Source organism: Leopardus geoffroyi, chromosome X (assembly GCF_018350155.1).
Source record: "Leopardus geoffroyi isolate Oge1 chromosome X, O.geoffroyi_Oge1_pat1.0, whole genome shotgun sequence".
Taxonomy (NCBI): domain Eukaryota; kingdom Metazoa; phylum Chordata; class Mammalia; order Carnivora; family Felidae; genus Leopardus; species Leopardus geoffroyi.
Window position 1 is genome coordinate 66,267,754 of NC_059343.1, and position 10,049 is coordinate 66,277,802.

Genomic DNA, 10,049 nt, shown 5'->3' on the forward strand with positions numbered 1-10,049 from the left:
AGGATTTTGAAGGTTTCCTGTCACGTTTAAGTCTTTCAACCATTTTGAATTTATTTTTGTGTATAGTATAAGAAAGGGATCCAATTTCATTCTTCTGCATGTCACTGTCCAGTTTTCCCACCACCATTTGTTGAAGAGACTATCTTTCTTCCACTGGATACTCTTTCCTACTTTGAGAAGACAGCTTGGCCATACATATGTAGGTCCATTTTTGGGTTCTCTATTTTTTTCCATTGATCTAGGTATCTATTTTTGTGCTAGTACCATTCTGATTTGATGATTATGGCTTTGTAATACAGCTTGAAGTCCAGAATTGTGATTTCTCCATGTTTTGTATTCCTTTTCAACATTACTTTGGATATTTGGGGTATTTTCTGGTTCTGTACAAATTCAGAATTGTTTGTTCTAGCTCTGTGAAAAATGCTGATGTTATTTTCATAGGGATTGCATGAATGTGTGGATTGCTTTGGGACATTTTAACAATATTCTTCCAATCCATGAGGATCAAATGTTTTTCCAGTTCTTTGTGTCAATTTTCAATTTATTTCATAAGCTTTCTATATTTTTCAGTGTACAGATATTTACCTCTTTAGTTAGGTTTATTCCTAGGTATTTTATGGATTTTGGTGAAATTGTAAATGGAATCAATTCCTCGATTTCTCTTTCTGTTGCTTCATTTTTGGTATATAGTAATACAACCGTTTTCTGTACATTGATTTTATATTCTACAACTTTAGCAATTTCACGTATTGGCTCTTTTTGGTGGAGTTTTTTGGGTTTTCCACATAAAGTATCATGTTAACTATAAAGAGTGAAAGTTTGACTTCTTTGCCAATTTGGATGCTTTTTATTTCTTTTTGTTGTCTGTTGAGGCTAGGACTTCCAGTACTATGTTGAACCAGTGCTGAGAGTGGACCTCCCTGTCATGTTCCTGACTGTAGGTGGCAAGTTCTCAGTTTTTCCCCATTGATGATATTAGCTGTAGGCCTTTCATATATTGCCTTTATGATGTTGAGGCATGTTACTTCTATTCCTATTTTTTGTGGGTTTTTATCAAGAAAGGATGCTGTATTTGTCACATGCTTGTTCTGCATCTATTGACAATATCATATCTTTTCTTTTATTAATGTGGTGTATCACGTTGGTTTGCCAATATTGAACCAGCCCTACAACGGGAATAAATCCCACTTGGTGGCATAGTGATTCATGGTGAATAATTCTTTTAATGTACTCTTGGATTCAGTTTGAAAGTATCTTGTTGAGAACTTTTGCATTGAGTTTCATCAGGTATATTGACCTGTAATTTTCCTTTTCAGTTCAGTCTTTGTCTGGTTTTGGAATCAAGGTAATGCTTATTTCATAGGATGAGTTTGGAAGCTTTCCTTCCATTTCTATCTTTTGGAACAGTTTGAGAAGAAAAGGTATTAACTCATCTTTAAACGTCTTCTAGAATTCCCCTGGGAACCATCTGGCCCAGGACTCTTGTTTGTTGGGAGACTTTTTATTACTTATTCAATTTATTTGGTGGTTATGGGTCTGTTCAAATTTTCTATTTATTCCTGTTTCAGTTTTGGCAGTGTGTGAGTGTCTAGGAATTTGTCCATTTCTTTCAGATTGACTTTTGTTGGCATATATTTTTTCATATTGTTCTCTTATAATTGTTTGTATTTCTGTGGTGTGGGTTGTGATCTTTCTTCTTTCATTCATTATTTTGTCTTTTTGGGTCCTCTTTTCTTCTTGATAAGTCTGGCGAGGGGGTTATTAATTTTGTTTATTCTTTCAAAAAACAGCTTTTAGTTGCATTGATCTGTTCTAATGGTTTTAATTTGTTTTTATATCATTTATTTCTGCTCTAATCTTTATTATTTCCCTTCTTCTGCTGGCTTCAGGCTTTATTTGCTTTTCCTTTTCTTTTTTTTTTTTTTTTTAATTTTTTTTTTCAACGTTTATTCATTTTTGGGACAGAGAGAGACAGAGCATGAACGGGGCAGGGGCAGAGAGAGAGGGAGACACAGAATCGGAAACAGGCTCCAGGCTCTGAGCCATCAGCCCAGAGCCTGATGCGGGGCTCGAACTCACGGACCGCGAGATCGTGACCTGGCTGAAGTCGGACGCCTAACCGACTGCGCCACCCAGGCGCCCCTGCTTTTCCTTTTCTAGCTCCTTTAGTTGTAAGATTAGGTTGTGTATTTGGGAACTTTCTTGCTTCTTGAGATAGGCCTGAATTGCAAAGTACTTTCCTCTTAGGACTGCCTTTGCTGCATCCCAAAGTGTTTGTACAGTAATGGCTTTTAATTTCATTTGCTTCTATGTATGTTTTTTTAAATTTCTTCTTTAATTTCCTTATTAACCCATTCATTCTTTAGTAGGATGTACTTTAACCTCCATGTATTTGAGGGCTTTCTAAATATTTTCTTGCGGTTGATTTAATGTTTCATAGCATTGTGATCTGAAAATATGCATGGTGTGATCTCAATTATTCTGTATCTCTTGAGGGCTGATTCGTGACCAAGTATGTGATCTTCTCTGGAGAATGTTCCAGTGCACTTGAGAAAAATGTGTATTCTGCTGCTTTAGGATGAAATGTTCTTGAATATATTTATTCAGTCCTTCTCGTTCAGTGTGTCATTCAAAGCCATTGTTTCCTTGTTGACTTTCTGCTTAGGTGATCTATCCATAGCTATAAGTGAGGTAGTAAAGTCTCCTACTCTTATGGTATTATTTTTGATGAGTTTCTTTATGTTTGTGATTCATTTATTTATATGTCCATTGTTGTAAGTGGGATGTTAAAGTCCCTTACTGTTATTATATTATTATCATTGAGTTTCTTTATGTTTGTCATTAATTGATTTATAGATTTGGATGTTCAAGTTGGGGGCTTAAATGTTTACAATTGTTATATTTTCTTGTAGGATAGGCCTCTTAATTATGATACGATGCCCTTTCTTCATCTTTTGTACAGACATTGTTTCAAACTCTAGTTTGTCTGATATAAGTATGGCTACTCTGGCTTTCTTTTGACTTCCAGTACCATGATAGATGGTGCTCCATCTCCTCGCTTTCAATCTGCAGGTGTCTTTAGGTGTAGAATAACTTTTTTTTTTGTAGGTACCATATAGATGGATCTTGTTTTTTAAATCCATTCTGAAACCCAATGTCTTCTGATTGGAGCATTTAGTCCATTTACATTCAGAGTGATTATTGAAAGATGAATTTAGTGTCATTTTGTTACCTGTAGAGCTGGTGTTTCTGGTGATGCTCTCTGATTCCTTGCAGTCTTTGTTGCTTTGGTCTTTTTTTTTTTTTCTCCACTCAGAGTCCCGGTAAATTTTATTTCAGGTATGGTTTAGTAGTCACGAATTCCTTTAGTTTTTGTTTATCTGGGGAACTATCTCTCCCTATATTCTGAATGACAGTCTTGCTGGAAAAAGAATTCTTAGCTACATATTTTCCCCATTCAGCACATTGAATATTCCCTGCCACTCCCTTCTGGTCTGCCAAGTTTTAGTGGATAGGTCTGTTACTAACCTTATGTGTCTACCCCTGTAGTTTATGGACCTCTTTCTTTAGCTACATTCAGAGTTCTCTCTTTACCTTTGTATTTGGAAGCTTCACTATGATATGTTGTGGTGTCGACCTGTTTTTATTGATTTTGAAAAGAGTTCTCTGTACCTCTTGGACTTGGATTCTTGTTTCCTTCCCCAGATCAGGGAAGTTCTCAGCTATAATTTGTTCAAATAAACCTTTGACCCCTTTTTCCCTCTCTTTTTCTTCTGGAACTCCTGTAGTATGGATATTGTTTTGTTTCATGGAATTGCTTAGTTCTCTATGTCTCCCCCCATGATCTAGTAATTTTCTTTCCCTCTTTTTTTCACCTTCATTATTTTCCATAATTTTCTGTTCTATTTCACTTATTCTCTCCTCTGTTTCTCCAGTTCTTGCTGTCAATGTATTCAGCTTGTTTTTCATCTCAGTTATAGCATTTTTTAGTTCATCCTGACTAGTTCTTAGGTCTTTGATCTCTGCTGCAAGGGTTTCTGTAGTGTCTTCTATGCTTTTTCCCAAGCCTAGCTAGTAGTTTTATGACTGTTCTAAATTCTTGTCTAGATACATTGCTTATATCTGTTTAGACCAAGTCCCTGGCTATGATTTCTTCTTGACCTTTCTTTTGGGGAGAATTCCTCTGTCTTGTCATTTTTGCTAAGTTTCTGTCTTCTGTGTGTTTTAAAAGCTTCTTATGGTTCCTTCACCTGAGAGTACTACTGTGTTACAAAGGGGTCATACAGTGTCCAGGACCTGGCACTTGAAATATTTCTGGTGTATGTTGTGTACATTCTGCTGTTGTGTTTTGGCTGCTCTTTCGACTGGTCAGTCCTCTGCAGAGCTCATCCTTGCTTACAGTAGTGGAGTGTTTGGACCTTTAATTAGGTGTGCTTGTATTTGCTTGTTGAAGCAAACCTGGAAAAAGGGGGGGATTCTAATTTCAAGACAGGGAACAACAACAAAAAACCCTGAAAATCCAAAAACTGTAAGGTTGATTCCAAAGATAATGAAAGGGAGGTAAAAAACAAAAATGAAGGAGAAAGAAAAAAAGAGGGAAAAGAAAGGAATAAAAAGCCTGATCCAAGAAAAAGAGGAAAGGAAATGAAAAACATCAAACAAGAAACTATGAGCCTGATATCAAAAGAAAAAAAAAGAAGGAAGAAAAAAGGAAAAAAGAGCTGTCTGTGTCATTTTGAGGCACAATTTTCAGTGAACTTGGTGCATGAGAGGTGCTAGCTGTGTTGGTCTTCTTGAAGATAAGTTCCCTGAATTGGCTCAGACTCAGTCTTTTCCCAGTAAATAAGCAGCTGCTTGGCAAGAGGGGCATGTTTGGTGTAAGTGGGTCCCACCTCTACTGGGAACTGCTGCTGTGTTGCTCTCTGAAGTCCTACTGTGTTGGTATTGATGGAAAAATGGCACCAGCCCAATCTCTCATCCCCAGACTGAGGGTCTCACAACCCCCATGGTTCAGACTGCCCTTACAGAATAGCGAGGTCAGTCAGCTTGCCCTGCACACACTCTTTGTTTTTTCCTTGGTGCATGGTTGGTATTCAAAACCGAAAGTCTTCACAGACCTGGCATGATGCTGATCTACTCCCTTCATCCAGAGTAGAGCCTCTCCACCCTGCTGATGAATGGGCTTTGGCTGACACCTGCAGGCTCTTTCTTCCTTGGATAGGCAATAAACCCTATTCTAAAAGTACTCCAAGAAGGGGAATGTTCTCTCCCAGTGTGCCCCAGAGATCTCTACAACACTGTATGCACTCCAGGGCCCACTCCCTCTTTCCCAGGGGTGTACCCTATGGCTCTTCTCTGGAGAAAGTCTCTCATTTTAACAACCTCAAAATTTCAGCTCCTAATGCTGTTTGCAAAAAGGAACTGGGACATTCAGTAATTCCCTCTCCTGAAAGAAGTTTTCTTTCAGAGAAGTTTTCTTCTTGTGCTAACTTGTTGCCATGCTTTCTCAGCCCCTCTTTCTTTCTCTCCCTAATGTCTCTCCACATAAAGTTTTCCCTCCCCTCTGAGGTACCACTGTCCCCCTCCCAATTTGCTTCTACAAAACACACTCACCAAAGTGTCTCCTTCCAACTGTGGAGATCCTTCTTCCTGTCTGCAGACCAATTTTCTGGGTGTTCCAAGTGATTTGACCTCAATACAACTGGGTTTGAGGAATGAAGAAAGCTGAAGGCCCTTTCACTTCCCCGCCATTTGAACTCCTCCTGCTCTTTTGTGTGTTTTAAAAGCTTGTTATGTTTCCTGCACCTGATAGTACTGCTATATTTAAAAGGGGTCATACACTGTCCAAGTCTCTGACACTTCAGGAAGTGTTTCTTGTGTATACTCTGTGCACTCTGCTGTTGCATTTTTGCTACTCTTTTCTACTGGTCAGTCCTCTGGAGAGCTCCTCCTTGCTTGTAGTTGGGAGTGTTTGGACTGTTAACTAAGTGTGTGCTTTTATTTGTTTGTTAAAATAAGCCTGTAAAAAAAGGAGGAAAAAGCCTGATACCCAAAAAAGAGAAAAGGAAAGGGAACCAACCAACCAATCAAACAGAGAATCAAAAAACTATAAGGCTTGGGGCGCCTGGGTGGCGCAGTCGGTTGAGCGTCCGACTTCAGCCAGGTCACGATCTCACGGTCTGTGAGTTCGAGCCCCGCGTCGGGCTCTGGGCTGATGGCTCAGAGCCTGGAGCCTGTTTCCAATTCTGTGTCTCCCTCTCTCTCTGCCCCTCCCCCGTCCATGCTCTGTCTCTCTCTGTCCCAAAAATAAATAAACATTGAAAAAACAAAAACAAAAAAAAAAAAACTATAAGGCTTATTTCAAAGAAAAAGAAAGAACAAGAAAATTAAAAAAAAAAAAAGAAAGAAAAATAGAAAAGAAAAGAAAAGTCTGGTCCAAAAAAAGAGAAAAAGAAATTAAAAAAAACAAAACAAAAAAAAAAAAAAAAACTATTAGTCTGATTCCAAAACAGCGAAAGAAGAATAAGGGGAAAAAAGGAAAAAAAAATAAGCCTGGTCCTATTTCCACCAGCATTGCAGTTGTCATTTTGAAGCACTCGATTTTCAGTACACTTGATGGACATTAGTGGTTGGTGCCTTGTGCTGGTCTTCTGGAGAAGAGGCCTTGCTGCGTTGGATCAGAGTCAGTCTTGCCCCAGTAAATAAGCAGTTTCCAGGCACAGGGGGCAGGTTTTGGTCTAAGCATGTCCTGCCTCCACTGGAGGGTCACTGTGCTGTTTTCTGAAGTCCTAACATGTTGGCGTTGGGAGGGAAAATGGCGCCACCTCAATCTCTCATCCCCAGAGAGGGGTTTTCACACTTTCTACTGTTCAGGCAGCCATCACACAATAGCAAAGACAGTCAGCTCTCCTGGCACCACAGCTCTCCTGTGTGTTTTCCTTGGCACGTGGCTGGAATTCAAAATTCGAAGTCTTAAAGTACCGGGAACAACTGGACCCGCCCCTTCCTCTGGAGTAGAGACTCTCCACGCTGTGTCTGATATCTTTTGTCCCAGTAAAACAGTCCTATGCCTGTGTAGTGCACATAATCTATGGTGTAGCTAAAAGCAGGAAAAAGATTATACGCCCTCTGGGTGTGCCTCTGTCTCCTACTGGTGAAAGGTCTTTTGCTGGTCCATACAGGGTCTTTTGTCATTGGAGAGGCAATATACCATCTTGCAAAACTATGCCAGGAAGGGGAATGTTCTCTCCCAGTGTGCCCTGGAGATCCCTACACCACCCTATGCATGCACTCTGGGGCCAGCTCCCTCCTTCTCCCCAGGAGTGTGTGCCACAGCTCCACTCCAGAGAAAGTCACACACTTCCAAGCCTCAGAGTGTAAACTCCAAACACTGTTTGGAACAAAACAAAACAAAACAAAACAAAACACACCCTGCAACATTCAGTACTTCTCACTCTACAGTCCATGATCCAGAGAGGTTTTCCTCTTGTGCAAACCTGATACTGCACTCTCTCAACTCCTCTCTTCTTTCTCTTCCTTTTGACTCTCCACAGAAAGTGTTCCCTCCCTTACGTGGCACCGGTGTTTTTCTCTCCCTCAATTCACTCTCATGTACCTCGCACCTGCCACACTGTCTTCAACCATGGAGATCTTTCTGTCTGTCCACAAGTTGATTTCCTGGGTGATCCAAGTGATCTAATTTCAATATAGAGCTGTGTTTGAGGGATGAGGAAAGCCCAGGGTCCCCCTACTTCTCTACCATCTTAACTCTTCTGAATTCTATTCCTAAAATTAAAATTTCACTCTATGTTGGCTGAAATTTAAATAATTAAAAAAAATTCTAGTTAACATATATCATAAAATTGGTTTTCAGGTGTATAATTTAGTGATTCGTCACTTATATATAACATCCAGTGCTCATCACAAGTGCCTTCCTTAATACCCATCACCCATTTAGCCCATCTGCCACCTGCTTTCTTCCATCAACCCTCAGTTTGTTTTCTATATTTAAGAGTATCATGGTTTGCTTCCTTCTTTCTTTTTTCCCCTTCCCCATGTGCACCTGTTTTATTTCCTAAATTCCACATATGAGAGAAATCATGTGTTTTTCTGTCTCTGCTAAGTCACAATTTTTTTCTTCTGTTTTTTTCCATACAACTATTCATTCCATAAAGCGTGTTTCTCATTTCATTTACTGTACCCTTTATCTCTACTATGCTATTCCTTATCGCTGTGTTAAGGGTCTCACTCATATCCTCCATTCTTCTCTCAATTCCTGTGAATATCCTAATTATTATTGCTTTAAATTCTTTATCATGAATGTTACTTATATCTGTCTTGTTTATATCTCTGGCTGTGGCCTTTTCCTGTTCTTTCATTTGGGATATATTTATCTGTTTCCTCATTTTGTCTGCCTTTCTGTGTCTATGTGTATTAATAAAGTCATGTTTTCTGTGTCTTCTGCTCTTTAAAGTAGTGACTTAATGAAAAAGAAGTTCTGGAGAACACTGCCTTACAGTGTCCCCTCTTTTCCAGAACCTGGCACTTCAAGAGTATCCTGTTTTTGATTATACCCTGCTCTTATGTCTGAGTCACTTTTTCTTTCTGTGCAGTCATCTGCACTGACTCTGTGCCTGATGTGGGCTCTGCTTGCCTTCTGTGATGTTAGAGGGACCCAGGAAGACCAGCTCCTGGGCAAGATTACCCACCAGGGAACACGGAAACAGGGAAGTGGTGTTAGCAAAATGTATTCTGGTCCACTAATCCTGTTGCTGCACACTGAAGAAAAAGTTCTCAGACACTTAGGGTGAACAGATGTGCAGGGCTGCCTCTGCCAGTGAGAACAACAGCAGCAGCAGTCTGCACATAGTCTTTATTTCATATTTCATTAGATAGAAGTATCAAAAAAATATCAAAGCAAGGAAAGAGAGCACTAAGGATCTTTAGATATTAGCCAGACATACATCTGGTGGCTATGTGAAGGCAATAAGGGAGTGCTTGTGGTTTCAAGGAATGTCAGGGAGTTACAACAGGTTTTATTTCTTAACTGTCCTTTGGGGGATCATGGGTCTCTGATCTCATAATGCTATCATGTTCGAAAGCCTTATAATGCTATCATGTTCAAAAGCCTTGAGACCAGAATATTGCTGATGTTTCACCTAATGCCCCATTCGCCCTCCAGGACTTATAATACATTCTCTAGAAATGACTCTACATAATCCAATGCTGGATCTGCTGAAATGCTGTGGTAGCTGGGGACCTGTGGCTGGGGACTCACAGCTAAGTGTGGTGTGGTGGATATGTGGTGCATTTGGTGGCAGCTATGCACCTGGCAGATGAGCTGCCTGCTTGGCTTTAACAAAATTTTCCCTGAGCCCAGGATGGAGGCCAACAGGCTTGAAATGGGTGAATAATCAGAATTTGTGGGTGTGGTGCACTGCTGGTGGGTTACTTAACAAGTATCTATGCAGGGCCAGCTCCAGCAGGTGTCTCTGCTTACACTGGAGGGCAGGGGCAAGAGAGGAAGATGGTACCTGCCAGACCCCTTGTTTCCAGAGAAGTCCCCCAACAAGCTCCAAAATCAATATGAACATATTTGTCTCCTGTTTGATCCTGGTACTGTGTAAACTAACATTTTTATGTTGCCTCTCTGTGCAGGCTACTGTCTCTTTAAGAGTGGCAACATGGCTATCACTTGCCCTCTTGGCTTGCCCAATGCTGAGTCAGCTGACCTCCAAAGATCCAGCGGTTTTACAAACTCGTGGAATTCAGCCCTTCTGGTTTTTAAAAACAAATGCTATGGTAATTAGACTTCCCTGTGTGAATTCCCTGGTGTGAGGGCCCATTTCTCTGCCCACTGTGTGTGCACAGCTCTCTGCCTGCTGCAGGTAACTTTCCCCCACCTTTCTGACCTTTTTTACGTTTTCAGACGCAGCTTCTCTGTATTTAGTTATGGAATTTGTTCCTGCCACCTTCAAATTGCTCTCTAGTTTATTGAATTGGATGTGGATGATAGCTAGTTGAAAATGTGGGATGGGGGCACCTGGGTG